Genomic DNA, 16,410 nt, shown 5'->3' with positions numbered 1-16,410 from the left:
AGAGGAGAGCCCACACTCTGGGGTCTAGAATCACGAACCTGCATTTCAGAGCTGGGATGCAACTTGGAGTTAGTCCAGGGCTGTGATTCTCAAGGTGGGGCTCCCAGACCAGCGGCAGCAGTCTTGCCTGGGAACTGGTTAGACGTGCACATTCTCAGGCTCCACACCGACCTGCTGGATCAGAGACTCTGGTTTAACAAGCCCTGCAGGTGATTCCCATGCACACACAGGTTTCAGAATCATTGCTTCCAGGTTTGCAAACTGGAATTCTGCAGGCTGGGCTAGGCTAGATACACAGATAGGTTTTGCCCGTTTGCACTTTAAAATAAATTGCTTGCATTGGAAATATTGAAAAACCAGGAGATTGCACAAAACGTCCAGATTTCCTGCCTTCTTTTGAAAAATTGGGGGATCTAAGAATAGAGATATTCCTATGTGGCAAAAATCAGCTGCATAGGGATAATGGCTGCCCACCCCCCCCCACCCCCCCGCCCATGCCCATCCGCCTTACACCTGTGCAACCTTGCCTGTTTGGCCCCTGTAGGCACTTGAGTTTGAGACGCTAATCTAATCCAATACCTCATTTTACAGTTGGGGAAACTGAGGGACAGACAAGGGGGTGAGCACTTTCCAACATGTTTGCCGGGTGACGGGCAGCTCAGAAGCCTTTGCAGGTACTTGGGCAAACGCAGAGGTTCATCATGGGGCACCTGGGAAAATGCGATCCTGAGGCAGTCTGCCCTGAAATTAGAAACCCTCAGTGGTACCATGGGCCACGCAGAAGGTGAAGGAGGAATGGGCACGAGGTCATGGAGAAGGAGAGGAGGGAGAGACACAGAGATGGTTGGGGGATGGCTATAACAACAACAAGAGACAATAATTAGTGTCTACAAGGATGTGAAGAAATTGGAACCCTCCTACACTGTTGATGGGAATATAAAAGGATCCAGCTACCGTGGAAAACAGCATGGCGGTTCCTCCGAAAGTCAAACGTAGAATGAACGTAGGGTCCAGCAATTCCACTCCTAGGAATGCACCCAACACATGTTCACACAAAAATGAGTACACAAATGTTCATTCCAACATGAATCATAAAAGCCGAAGAGTGGGCTCAACCGATGAAAGGCTAAACAAAATGAGGTCTCTCCATACAATGAACAATTACTCATTAAAAGGAATGACGCGCTGGGAATTCCTTGGCGGTCCAGTGTTTAGGACTTCAGGCTTTCACTGCTGAGGGCCAGGGTTCAACCCCTGGTCAGGGAACTAAGATCCCACAAGCCGGGTGGCATGGCCAAAAAAAAAAAAAAAGGAATAAAATACTGATGCGTGCTACAGCATGGATGAACTTTGAATACATTATGCGGAGTGAAAGAAATGGGTCACGAAAGACCGCATATTGTATGATTGGTATGGAATGTGCAGAATAGGCAAATTCACACAGATAGAAAATAGATTAGTGGTTGCTGGGGGATGGGGGAGCGGGGGAGAGGAAACGGAAGGTGACTGCTAACAGAATAGGGTTTCTTTTTTGCCATGGTAAGAATATTCCAGAATTAGAGAGTGGTAATAGTTGCACCACTCTGTGGATGTTCTGAAAACCAGTGAGTTGTATGCTTTAAAATGGTGAGCTTTATGGTACGTGAATTATATCACAAAAAGCGGGGGTGGTGAGATCGGGTCACAAAGTGGTTGGTGCATTGGCAGTTCGGGTGGGGACAGAATGATTCTGAGGCATAACGATCTTAATTGCTAACTCTTTTATAGCATTTACACGACAGGCACTGTATCAAGACTTTACATACATCGACTTATTTAAATACCATACTTGCAGTGAACGTATGTGTAGGTACTGTGGTTAGAGGCCTTTTGCAGATGGGGAACCGAGACCTGTTCAAGGCGTGGCAGGGCTGAGACTCAAGCCCAAGGAGTCACCCACTCTACCATTGTGTCAGCGGGCTCGTGACACGGTGGCTGTGTGTGCGTGGGTATTGTGTGTGCAGGAGCCCATCTGTGTATATGTGTGTGTGCATCTGTGTGTGAATTGTGCATGTGCGTGTGCATGGGTGTTCATGTGTGCGTATGCGTGTGTGTTTGTGTGTGTGCATGTGTATGTCTGTGTGCATGTGTGTTTTTTGTGTGTGTCTTGCACACCCATGAGAAGAGACTGAGGGCCTGTTAGGGAGCTTCTCTGTCTCCTGGTTGGGTAGTTCCCAAGGGTGGGATGGAGCTGGGTTGAGAGAAGAAAAGCTCCCGAGCAAGTCAGGCTGTGCCTAAGGGCAAGATGGACTGAGAAAGACACTGGGATTTGGGACCAGAAGCAGTCCTGCCTTTGCAGGTCCCTCCCAATGAACTTCAAGACCTGCCCGCCCGATGTGCAGATCCTCTCAGACCTCACCCCCTCCCTAGGTTGAAACTCACCTCCTCAGTTCCCCTCAGCAACACAACAAAGCACCACAGATATGGGGACGTAGGTATATGTATAGCTGATCACTTTGTTATAAAGCACACCACTGTAAAGCAATTATACTCCAATAAAGATGTTAAAAAGCAAAACAGGGGCTTCCCTTGTGGCGCAGTGCTTGAGAGTCCGCCTGCCGATGCAGGGGACACGGGTTCGTGCCCCGATCCAGGAAGATCCCACATGCCTCGGAGCGGCTGGGCCCGTGAGCCATGGCTGCTGAGCCTGCGCGTCCAGAGCCTGTGCTCCGTAGCGGGAGAGGCCACAGCAGTGAGAGGCCCGCGTACCGGAAAAAAAAAAACATCAACAAAGCACCACGGCCTGGGGGGCTTAAACCACAGATACTATGTTCTCATCCTGGAAGCTGAAGTCGGGATCAAGTTGTGGGTGCAGATGATTTCTCCTGAGGCCGCTCTCCTTGGCTTGTGGACGCCCACCTTCTCCCTGTGTCTTCACAGGGTCGTCCCTCTGTGTGTCTGTGTCCTAATCTCCTCTCCTTATAAGGACCCCGGTCAGATTGGATCAGGGCCCACCCTGGTTATCCGTTTTACCTTAATCACTTCCTTAAAGGCTTCTTCTCCAAATGCAGGCAGTTCTGAGGTGCTGGGGGTTAGGACTCCAACATACGAAATGCGGGGGACAGACTTCAGCTCACAGTGAAGCTCAACTTCATTACTCATCATAGAGTACTGTTTCAGAAAATAGCTTGGGCTTCGAAGCCAGATGCGCTGGGGCTCAAACCTAGATTTGGTCACTTTCCAGCTGTAAGTCATTTCCCCTCTCGGAGCCCCTGTTCCCTCCCCTGAAGCACGAGGGGCATCGCGACAGTCTAATACGATGCCCTCAGGTTTCTGCAGCTAACAGTGCCCGGCACATAGCGTGCGCTCAGTAAATAACACTCCCTACCATGGCAGCCACCCCGGCTTCTGGTCGCTGAGGCTGCTGTGGGCCAGGCCTGGGTGGGGGCTCTGCAGATGTCCATCTGATCCTCCCCGGGCCATGAGAGGAGGGAGGCACCTGTAAGGAAACCGAGGCTCGTCGAGCTGAAATACCTGCTCAGGGTCGCATGGCTGGGGCAGGGAGCTCGGGGTGGGTTTGCGTCTCCTGTGAGCCCTGAGAGCTCGGGGGCTCATCCGTTTGGAACCCCCATGCCTGGCATGGGCCCCTTGTGGAATACATTCTCCATCAATGGAGCTTCGATCACATCGAAGTGACTTGAAACAGGCAAGAGACAGGGTGTGGGAGATGGAGGGCCACGACGCTGATTTTGTTCTCTGGGTCCTCTTGAAGATTGCTTTGAAACCTCTAACAAGGCCCCTGGAATGTGAAATGAAAACATTTTTCCCAGCAGAAGATGCATCCATCCATGTGAAAGGGGAGGCGAGGCTGTGAACAGCTCAGGCTATGCTGCTCCCCGCTTTAATCTGTGAGGAAGGAGATGATATGTATAAATGATACAGCTAATTGTGTTTTTCTACAAGATTAATTTTACTGTCCCATTATCTGCTCCTTCTGAATCCATTCAGGGTTGGATTATGTCTTAGCTTTCAACACTGGAGCTTTCATTAATAATTAGGTCACCTTTTAGCCAGGAGCCCTGGATGGCCCAGGCCAGGGAGACTTCGACTGGAACGGAACCCCTTAACATGGTACAGTGTTCTCACTGCTAATGTCAGGATGCCCCGGGGCCTGGGAACAGCGTGCTTCCTCCAACATCTGATGCCGGGAGCAGGGGACCGGCACTGGTTTGGGGTTTACTAGATCGCAGACACTGTACCTGGGGCACTTTTCTTGTGAAACCTCACAACAGCCTGGGAGGTCAGCGCTATTCCCCATGATACAGAGGAGGGGCTGAAGGTCACCCCCGCAGGCCGGTAGAGCCTGGTCAGCTAACATAGATTCCAACCAAGTACAGCTTGCCTCAAAACTAGCGCCACCCCCACCCTGCCAGATGGGTACCTCTCCCTCCAGAGTTTAGAGAGAGGATGTATGTAGTTTCACTCTCCTGAGATCTAAAAGCTAAACCAACTGGAAACGTTTCTAACAAGATGCCTCGAACACATTGACACTGGTTGTTTCTCCTTTTTTTTTGGTTGGTAAAAGATGGGGCAAGTAGTGGGAGGGCTGGAGGTTAAGATACATTACCGTTGACTAAGCACCAGCTATGTGCCAGACAAGCTCTATTCTTATCCTTGGTCTTCATCATAATCCTAAAAGGTAAATCATATTTTCTTCTATTTTCCAGATAAAGTAACACAGGTGCTGGGGCCAGACACTGAATGATCAGCTTATTAATTGGGACCCAAACAATACACGGTGAACATGCAGGATGTTTATGATTTTTCACAGTGATAAGTAACACTGTAATGAACATCTTTGAGCACATACAAATCTCTGTGAACTACTGTGATAATAACTATTGGTATAGGAACTCCTGTATCCATGCTTTTAATGTGCTGTGTAATGGAGAGGCTGGAAAGCAAAATGCTTGGTTTTCCACACTCCCTTGAAGCTAGAGATGCCATGAGGCTCAGTCCCGACCAATGAGGGCTATACGCAGTCTTCCAGGAGTGTCTGTGGGAAAACTTTTGTTTTTCTGCTGAAGAGGGACACACGTGTTAGCAGTACTCTTCATCCTTCTTCCTGCCTTAAATGTAAAAATGATGTCTGGAGGCACAGCAGCCTTTGTCTGTCCATGAGGCTCCAAGTCTGAGGATGGAAAGCAACCCTCAAAGTGTGGTCATCTTTGTAATGGCTACACTGTGCCAGCAACCAAGCACTCCTTGTCCAAGAAAAGCAAAGCCTAATTTGCTGAAGCTCTGTTAGGGCAGGATTTCTGTTCCTTGAAGCGAGTAGATTCCTGACTCACAGGGTCAGTCAGGTTCAGCATAACAGATGTGGACCATTCCCAACACCCTTTCTCCCCTTCTTCTGTTGTAAAAAAAGTTCCCTCCAGGCACATGTCTGTTCAGAGTAAAAACACCATTGTCTTACCTCCCTTGCAGTGAGGTATGGCCCCGTATGTAAGTTCTGGCAAGAGAAAAAAAGGTAGAAGTGTTGTGTGGCAGCTCCTAGTAACCTTCCGTAAGGGAGAGTCGCTGCCTGCTCCTTGCCTCTGTTGCCTTTGTTCCCTCCTCCCTCCTGCTGCCTGTTATGTGGAAATCACCGTCCTGGAATGTAGGATAAGAGTCCCGGCCAGGTTGATGTAGCTGAGAACTGGAAGGAACTGGGATCCCGAGGACCTCACGCTGAGCCTGCCCCCAGCCCTGGGCCACTTGCCTCCAGACTCTGTACCCAGCTCTTTTCTTTGAGCCACTGTTAAGTGGGATTTTCTGTCACAGTCAAACCTAATCCCAGCTGTATTAGTTTCCTGCAGTTGCTGTAACAAGTTACCATGAACTCATTGGCTTAAAACAACACAAACTTACTCTCTTACGGTTTTGGAAATCAGAAGTTTGAAATCAACTTCACCGGGTTAGTGGAGCTGGTTCTTTCTGGAGGCTCTAGAGGAGAATTTGTTTAGTCGCCTGTACTCGTCAGGGACCTGCTGATCTAGGAGCAGAGAGAAAAGAGAGCTGCCCAGACCACGTGATGGGCCTTAAAGTTCCTCCTCAGGAGGGGCACATGTCACTCTAGTCACATTTCATCGGCAAAGCAAATCCTATGATGGGGAAGTGGAGTTCCCTCCAGAACTGTGAGAAAATACACTTCTGTCGTCTAAGGCCCCGACTCTGTGGTACTTTGTTAGGGCAGCCAATATTGGGAAACCAATATCCTAGACTTTGAAAGAGTATTGGTAGTTATAGTTTGGTAGAAATAATGTAAGCTTTTATGTTTCTAAGAGTTGGATAACTGCAGTTATACAGAAAATAGGATTTTGATTGGAAAGTCTAGGATCTCCCATCCCACACCCTGGGGTGTATTTGGGAAGTGTAACGGGGATCAGTCAGGCCTGAACTCAATTCCAGCTGGACCACTCACTTGCCTTCTGATGGGCGACAGGTTGCTTAACCTCTCTGAGCGTTAGTTTTTCCATCTGTAAAATGGGACTAATGTTCCCAGCGATGGATTGTTGTGAAGGCTGGCTCAGCATTCAGCAGGCTTAGAGAAAGTGTGATTAATCAGACCTCTCGGTATTCATGATGCACACCTCTGACCCAATCACTGTACAGAGCCCTCATTCATTTGTTCATTCATTTAACAAACCTACCATATGATCCAGCAATCTCACGCCTGGGCATATATCCAGAGAAAACTCTAATTTGAAAAGATACATGCACCCCAATGTTCATGGTAGCACTATTCACAATAGCCAACATAAGGAAGTAACCTAGATGTCCACCGACAGATGAATGGATAAAGATGTGGAATGCACACACACACACACACACACACACACACACACACAATGAAATATTACTCAGCCATAAAAAAGAATGAAATAATGCCATTTGCAGCAACATGGATGGACCTAGAGATTATCATACTAAGTGAAATAAGTCTGACAGAGAAAGACAAATATCATATGATACCGCTTATATGTGGAAGCTAAAAAAGTGATACAAATGAACTTATTTACAAAACAGAAATAGATTCACAGACATAAAGAACAAACTTATGGTTACCAAAGGGGAAAGGGGTAGAGAAGAATAAATTACGAGTTTGGGCTTAGCAGATACACACTACTATATATAAAAGAGAAAAACAACAAGGACCTACTACTGTATAGCACAGGGAACTATAGTCAATATCCTGTAATAACCTTTAATGGAAAAGAATCTGAAAAAGAGTATGTATATATCTATGTATATTTCAATAAAAATTAAAAACAAACGAAACTTCGACATCAACCAAAACCTAACTGAGGGTGTCCTGCTACGAGCCAGTCACACATGTGGTGTCAGGTGTCAGCAGATGTAGCCTTTGCTCCCCACGTGCTGTCACAGAAATCCAGCTTCCCTCTCCAGGGGCTGGCTAGTTTTTCCCACAGAGGAATGTGGAAAGATCTCAGGCTTCCAAGCTGGAGCCCCTGCTCAGCTGCCTCCCGCCCGACCGCGGGGCTGAGAGCTCTGCTCCCTCCCCCACGCATCAGAGGCCTCACTGTTGTTTGATCTGTCTTCACGGGCTTGCCGCCCAGTGGGAATGAAGTGATATCTCACTCAGCACTTTGCAGACTCGAAAAGCACTGTGTCCGCTGGAGGGAGGATTATTTTTTCTGGACATTAATCGTGTGTCTTAGCCCTTATTGAGCACTGATCGTGGGTCAGGCCCTGTCCCTGGTGCTTCACTTGGATTTTTCACTTGGATTTTTACCACATCTTATGAGGCAATGACTATGAGTGTTTCCAATTTACAGATGAGGATACTGAGGTCCACAGAGGTTCCCTGCAGTCCCGTGCCAGCCCTCAATGACTTCAAGGAACAGGTGCTTCAAGCCAAGGGGTTAGTAGTTGATAATGGCTCAATCCAGGGTCAGGGGGACTGACAGGACCAGAGAGGGGACATGCCCTGAACTACAGCCACAACATTGGGGGTGGGAAGGAGGGTTTGGATTCTACACTAAGGAAGCAGTTTTTCAGGCTATAAGGTTAAAAAAAAAGAGCACTCACCCGGATGCATTCTAAGCCAGTGAGCAAACATGGGTGACCAGTCTATGAGTTCCCAAACTGTCAAGAAGACAGACATCTACAGTAATTCATCAGGAGGTTAGGGAAAGCGAGGGATGCCATGTGGCTTACCCAGATCAATTCGGGGGAAGACATCTGCCAATCTCTTGGAAATGCTTAACAAGCCCAGAGATATTTATTGCTCATGAAGCATTGTTTCAATGCTCATGGCTGACTCTGAGCATAGGCCATAGCTTCTAGCTGGGATCCAGTGTTCGCTAATAAAACAGCATCTACCAGAACCAACCTAACCTAATGACACCGGGGCTGCCACTGGAGCCTGGCTGGCTTCCCAGGGTGGCCCTAGTGACCTGGAGGATCCCACTAAGCTCTCTGGGACTCCTGCATCTGCAGCAAACACCACCTAATTGACTTCTACTCACAAAGATGAAAAGCCATGGTCCGATCGACTAACAAGTACCACGGTGGTGCAAGGACGATGAGTGGGCCAGAGGAAATATAACACAGAATCTACTGGGCAATTATGCCAACTGCTGTGTTGAGCTGTTCAATGTACATTATTATCTCACGATGACATCACGGAGGAGATGTCATTATCCTCATTTTATACCAAAGAAAATTTTGGTTCAGAAAGCTTAGATGACTTGCCGACGGTCACGCTGTCAACAAGAGGTAAAGCTGGTATCTGAGCTGAGGTGTTCTCTTCCCCAGCCCTGCCCTGGATGCCGTAGAAGATCTCGGAGGGGCCTTGTGGCTCTAACATTCTACCGAACAATTGGGCCAATGAGTCAAAGGTGGATTTTGTGAGAATTTCAGAAGCCGTGTGTATTAGTGTCCTGTAGCTGCTGTAACAAATTACTTCAGACAGTATGGCTTAAAACAAATGAAATTTATTCTCTCACAGCTCTGGAGGCTGGAAGTCTGGAAGCAAGGTGGCAGCTCCCTAAAATGGTTCTAGGGGAGAATCCCTCCTTACCTCCTATTATATGGCAGATTGTGATTGCATTTGGAAATAGAGGTCATTTAAATTGAAAGAAGTAGTTAGGGTTAAATGAGGTCACCGGAGTGGGCCCTACTTCAGTATGACTGGTGTCCTTATAAAAGAGATTCAGACACACGCAGAAGGACAACCATGTGAGGGTACAGGGAAAAGATGGTCATCTACAAGCCAAGGGGAGAGGCCTCAGAAGAAACCTAGCCTGCTGACACGTTGATCTTGGACTTCCAACCTCCAGAGCTGTGGGAAAATAAATGTCTGTTGTGGAAGTCACCCAGCCTGTGGCACCTTGTTATGGTGGCTCTAGGAGACTAACACAATCAGTTAGGTGCACTCGCATGAGTCTTGGGCTTGGAATGGAATCAGGTGGAGAGGGAGGTGGCAGCACAAAAGCCTTCATTCTGCAAGGCAGTGTGTGCCTGGAGCCAAGAGCAGGACAGGCTCTTCCATCACCATCTTCCTGACTGTGGCTCACAGCGGTTTTCTTGATGACCCAGTTCAGTGCGATTGCCCTGGAAGTCACTCCTTCTCCTTCAGCTGTTCCACCGACTGTGTATGCGTCTGATTCCCCAATGAAATCGCTCTCTGCCTAAAGCAGCAGGAGGATTTTTGTCCCTCACCTGAGTACTGACTGATATACGGCTCCTCCCCCAATCTTCTCTACCAAGGCAGATGCACGGCGATACCTAGGAATCATCACTGATTCCACTCCTTTCACCAGTCCCCATCCAGTCCGTCAGCAAACCTTGTCACTCCTACCTCCAAACACAGCCCTAGTCTGACCGCATCTCCCCGCCTCCCTGGCTACCCCCCAGCCTCACCATCACCGCCTCTGCCTGGTGACCAACCTGCTCCAACTCTTAGACCCTGTAGTCCATTCTCCAAACAGTAGCCAGAGGGTTCTTTTTCTTTTCTGTGATATAAAGCACACTATTTATTTCTTTTAAAATTTATACACAGGGACTTCCCTGGCGGTCCAGTGGTGAAGACTCTGTGCTTCCACTGCAGGGGGCAACGGTTCAATCCCTGGTCAGGGAACTAAGATCCCGCATGCCATAAAATAAATAAATAAATTAACTAATTAATTAATTAATATTTATACAGAGAAAACTTTGCTTTGTAAAGGGGTACAGTTCTATGAGCTGTGTAATCACCATCACTCAGAGCACAGAGAATAGTTCCATCATCCCCCCAAATTCCGTCTATTTGTCCCTTTGTAGTGAAATCCTCCCATCTCTAACCCCCGGGCAACTACTCTCTGGTCTCCATCCCCACAACTTTGCCTTTTCCAGAAGGTCATATAAATGGAATCACAGAGTGTCTTCATCAGCTTGGGCTGCCATAGCAAGAGTACCATAGACCGAGGGGATTAAACAACAAAATTGTATTTTCTCATAGTTCTGGAAGCTAGATTTCAAGATCAAGTTTCCAGCTGTGTGACCTTGTGGAAGTTACTGAAACTCTCTGTGCCCCAGCTTCCTCATCTACAAAATGGACCTGACGAGAGTTTCTCCCTTGTGGAGATGTTTCGAGTGTTAAGTTAGAATCGTCGCGTGGCAGGGAGGTAGTAAGAGCCCAGTCGATGTCAGCTCTAAGTGTTCACTGTACTGACCCATGAGAAGGTGCACTTCCTCTGCCCCTGACGTGTCTCTGTTCCAGGCACTCTCAGCATCCCCGACTGCTCTCACCTGACCTGTTCCTTTCTGCAAGGTCGAGTGCAGGTCCCACCTGGACACATGCTTGTTTGTGATGTGACCCTCCCATGGTGAGGCCAGAACTGGCCTGGGATTCCAATGCTGCAAGCGAGGGGTACAGATGCGCTGCACTGGGAGAGGGCAGCTAAGGAAGTGCCCCGGGGTGTCACTCTGAGGTCTCCAGACAGAGGAACCCTGTGCAGGGACAGGGAGAGCATTCCACAAGAAGCAGGTCCTTGGCACATCTGAGCAGGGATTGGCGGAGCAGGTGAGAAGGTGAGGAGTTGATGCTGCTGAGGGAGGGGAGCAGAGGCCAAACCGGAGGGGCCCTTAATGCCAGCTGAGCCAGCTGAACAATGGCCCCCAGGGGCATCCGGGTCCTAATCCCTGGAACCTCTGCATGTCGCTTTATATGGCAAAGGGACTTTGCAAATTTGATTACATTGTCTATCTTGAGATGGGGAGATTATCCTCAATTATACAGGCGGACCCTAAGTGCAATCACAGGTGTCCTTTGAAGAGGGAGATTTGACACATAAGAAGGCCATGTAACAAGGAAGTAGGATGCTACGTTGCTGGCTTTGAAGACGGAGGAAGGGACCACCAGCCAAAAAAAATGCAAGGAATACCAGCTCTGAAAGCTGGAAAAGGCAAGGAAACCTCTAGATGGGATGTGGCCCTGCTGACGCCTTGATTTTGGCCCAGTGAGACTGATTTTGGGCTTCTGACCTCCAGAATTGTAAGAAAACTAATTTTTATTATTTTAAGCCACGCAGTTTGGGGTATTTTGTTTTAGCGGCCACAGGAATCTCCTACACGGGCTAAAGAGATTTTAGCTTTCTTCCCCAGGGTCGCATACGCCAGTGAAGAGTGACACATTCAAGTGTCTTGGGGAAATCATGCCATTACAGGATGGAGGAGATTCCCCTTTTGTGGCTGGGCAGGCATGGAGGGTTCTGTATTCAGTAGGTGCTTACATCACCCCTGCACCCCCTTCCCAGGGAAGCTCCCTCAGTCCCCTACCAGCACCTACCAAAGCCAACTTTTCCTTCCCTGACCCATTCCTTGAGGTGTTCCCCCAGCCCCCAGCATCCCCATTTTCTGCCACACAAGCTCCTACGCATCCCTCAGAGCCCAGTATGAATGCCACTCCACCCCAAGCTATCAGTCCCATTTGAGGAGTCATCTCTCCCGGCCCTAGGACTGTGTCTCCATATTTGCTGCACACTTACTGCGGGCCAGATGCTAGTCTAAGTGCTTTGCGTAGATCACTGGGTTGACTCAAATGAAACTGCCAATATCCAATTACTTCTGACTTGCAAAAACGTCAATTTAACACGATTCAACCTAAATACTTTGGGTAATCCTTTACAAACTGTATAAATTAGGTGCTACTTGCAAGTGCGGAAGCTGAAACTTAGAAGATGAATTCCTGCAAAGTCATGAAGCTCACGTGTTCGTTTCCTAAGGCTGCCGGAACATATACAGCAAACTGGGTGGTTTCACACAGCAGAATTTATTCTCTCTGGAGAATAAATTCTGGAGGCCAGAAGTCCGAAATCAGGGTGTTGGCAGGCTGGGCTCCCTCCGAAGGCCTTAGGAGAGAGCGCTTCCTGCCTCTTCCAGCTTGTGGGGCGTCAGCAGCCCTCGGCTTGTGGCTTCATCACTCCGATCTCTGCTTCATCCTCACATGGCTTTTATTTCTGTCTCAAATCCCCCTCCTATAAGGACACTTGTGGGATTTAGGCTCCACCTGCGTAATCTGGGACTATCTCATCTGGAGAGCCTTAACCTAATCACACCTACAAAGGCCCTTTGGCCAAATAAGGTGGCATTCAGAGGTTCCAGGGATTAGGACATGTTTTCGGGGCCGCCATTCAGCCCACGACGTGCTCACAAGTGGTGTCACCGGGCGCGGGATGCCTGTACCTGCGCTCCCAGCCACGACACTGGTGCTGGGGTAGAACCCGCTCTGGCACCAGTCCCCCACCGGCTCCAGCTGTGCCCACGGAACACCCGCCAGCCCCTCTGTGCGGCTTGGCTGTGGTCCTAGACCCAGACCCGCATCATCTGACAGCCACCCGTCACTCTGCTGAGTGTCTCTCCCCCGGCTCCCTCCACGGGGCCCCAGGCACTTTGGAGGTTTTTCTTACTCTTGTCATTTTTCAAAAACAAACCAAAAGATAACCATTCACTGCTTCTTGTTGAAGAATTCTGAACACCACGCGTGGGAGGATCCACGTTGACAGGTGAGTGAGTCTCTCGGTGGCACATACTTGAGGCAAGCAGCTCCCGGGCACAGCTGGGTGAGTGGGACACGAAGGGGAGGCCACTCAGTCCTGACGTGGGGACCTCCCTTGTGAGTCAGGGTGCACGGCTCCCACGAAATCAGCCTCGATCTGAGGCAGAGGTGGCCAGCTCAGCGAGAGAGACAGAGGTTCGAGGCGGCAAACCAGAGAAAGGACCAGCGCTGTTTCCTTCCCCACCTCACTGAATTCCCTCGGTGCTCCTCTGCAGAAAGTATTATGTATTATCCCCACTTCAAGGAAGAAGAAAGTTGTCCAGAGAAGGTAAGCAACTTGGTCAAGGTCACACAGCGGCAAGCAGTGAAAGTGGTTTTTGAACCCATATCCCTTTGACTCTTTTCTCTATGTTGTGGGGAACGGAAGAGGAGTGGACAGAGGTCTGGAAAAACTGGCATGGAGAAGGTGACAACTGTACAGAGCTAGATGATTCAGACTGCTTGGGGCATGTGGGCTGGGGTGCAGCCCGTATTAGGAGTTTACCTCGAAGCTGTCCAACATCCACACTCTTGGAGGAGGATCCTGGGAATTCTGCACGGTGGGCTGGCCCGGCTGAGGCTGGGGTCTCTCATTAGCTTCAAGTCCTGCGGTCCCCATCCTCCACCCTGTGTGGTACCCACGGTGTTAAGGCCTTGCGGACAGTAAAGGATGCCTTAACCATAAAATCGGCATCCGGGCTCCAGTTGCAAAACAAAGGTCCTCCGTTATGGGTAACCGAGGTCTTTCCCCCCTTGCAGACGGAAAGGCAGAGCCGGGTAGACAATTCCAAACCCTGGACGAGAAAGCATCAGGAAGGAAGGGTGTGGGTGAGGTAGGTTCAGCAGGCAGCACAGAGGGTGGCCTCCTGCTAGTTTATTTGACACCACTCTGATGGCTCTTCCTTCAGCAAGGCGCTGTCCTGTGTGCTTTACAAAACTTAGCTCGTTTGATCCTGTGAGGAGGGACCGTTATCAACCCATTTTACTGAGAAGAAACTGAGGCAGGCACACAGAAGATTATAAGTGGCCACACAGGGACCCAGGCAGCCTGGCCTCAGGGTCCCTGCTCTAAACTTTTGCTAAACTGCCTCCTCATTTTGTGACTTTTTTTCCCGGAGGCAGAGAAAGGTGGCATTACAAAATGGTCTATCTGTGCAATGGAATAGTGTTTGGCCTTAAAAAAGAAGGAAAATCGGGACTTCCCTGGTGGTGCAGTGGTTAAGAATCTGCCTGCCAGTGCAGGGCACACAGGTTCGAGCCCTGGTCCGGGAAGATCCCACATGCCACAGAGCAACTAAGCCCGTGCACCACAGCTACTGAGTCTGCGCTCTAGAGCCCGCGAGCCACTACTGAAGCCCACAAGCCACAACTACTGAAGCTTGTACGCCTAGAGCCTGTGCTCCGCAACAAGAGAAGCCACTGCAATGAGGAGCCTGCGCACCGCAACGAAGAGTAGCCCCTGTTCGATGCCACTAGAGAAAGTCTGCGCGCAGCAGCAAAGACCCAACATGGCCAAAAATAAATAAATTTATTTAAAAAAAAAAAAAAAAGAAGGAAAATCGGACGCAAGCTACAACATTGATGAACCTTAAAGATGTTTTGTGAAATAAAATAAGCCAGTCACAAAGGACAGATCCTGTATGATTCCATTTATATGAGGTTCCTGGAGGAGACAAGTTCACAGAGACAGAAAAGCAGAATGGTGGTCCCAGGGGCTGGGGGAGGGGGCGTGGAGAGTCAGTGTTTAATGGGGACTGAGTTTCAGTTTGGGAAGCTGAAAAAATTCTGGAGATGGATGGCAGTGATGACTGTACAATGTGGATGTACTTCACGCCACTTAAAATGGCAAATTCGACGTTGTATATATTTTATCTCAATTTGAAAAACCAGTGGAGTAAAAGTGACTACTCTCCCCATTTTACAGATGAGCAAGTGGACGCCCAGAAGGGAAGGGGCAGAGTCAGAGCACAGCGCCCTGCAGAGCACACCCACCCTGCGGGTCTGAGGAGGAGCCTGGGGAAGGAGGGGGAGTGGGGGGAGGGACAGAGTCAAAAGGCACAGAGAGCAGGAGGCAGAGGTCCTGCTTCCCAGCAACTCACAGTGCAGTCTCGCCAACTGAGTCGCCGGGAGCTCAGGGGAGATCGGAATGTGTGGGAGGGAGGGGCCAAAGGAACGTGGCTCTTGTGGAAAGAACCCAGCTACACCCAGGGAACATGTTTAGGATTCGCCCAAAGGCAGGGAGGGATATTTATGTATTTGCCCTTCATGTCATCGGATTGTCTTTTCTGATTCACAAAGCTCGGGGAGGGAGGGCTGGTGGGGGAAGAATGGAGAAGACCTTCACAATAGCTCAAGTATTAAAGAAGGCCATTGGGGGCAGGCGTTTATCGCCCCCCCATTTCACCCCTCCCGCCCCACCTCCCGTCCTTTAATAAGATGGTAGGGGCTGGGTGGCCAGTTTTCTTTATTGTAAAGAAGGAGCCCAGGGGCACCCGGCATCATGTTCCTGGGGAGGCCCCAAGGATGTCACCAAACAGCCACAGCCCAGGGCATCAGTTAGGTCAAGAGAAAGGAAAGCCGAGCCCCCGCAGAGCACTGGGGCCCAGGGAGTGCTCAGAGGGTGAGGATGGGAGGGGCTGGCCAGGACCTCTGAGGCCCTGGGGAGGATACATCCAGGTCACAGAGTCCAGCTCCCCCAGCCCTGGGGCCCCTCCACGACCAGGGCTGGCCCACGTCTCCAGCCTGCTGCCTGGTGTCGCTCCCAGCATCCTCCACTGCAGGCTGGCTGGACACGCCCCCCTCGCCCCCCACCCACTCCAGGGCTGACCGTCCCAGGTCCCTCACGATGCTGTACTCTTGACAGGCTAGTCCCTCGGCTGTTCCTGAAAAACCACCCAAGTGGGCTCAAGTGTTTCCTTTTCTGGCAACCCCACCCCAGGCCTACACGGGAAGACTTATACCCCAACTATTCACCCCTTCATTGGAGTGGGGACCCTTTATGAGGAGGGGCCCACATCCTTCATCTCTGGAATTTGTCAGGCCTGGTCCGTGGCAGCTGTACAACCAACATCGACTGGATTAAGATGAAACCCACTGAATAGAAGTGAAACTAATTAAAACAGGTCATAAATACACTCCTAGGTTGTATGTAATTAGTGAAAGTTGACTCCCCCTCCCCAAACTTCCACGTCCCAACTAACCGCCAGAACTTGGGAATGTGACTTTATTTGGGAAAAGGGTCTTTGCAGATGGAATTATCTGGGTGGGCCCTAAATCCAATGACAGTGTCCTTATAAGAGACACTCAGAGGAGAGACAGAGGCGAAGCCATGCGGATGGCGGCAGAGACTG

Source organism: Grampus griseus (genome assembly GCF_964374135.1).
Source record: "Grampus griseus genome assembly, chromosome: 4".
Taxonomy (NCBI): domain Eukaryota; kingdom Metazoa; phylum Chordata; class Mammalia; order Artiodactyla; family Delphinidae; genus Grampus; species Grampus griseus.
Note: the sequence above shows the minus strand (reverse complement) of the source record.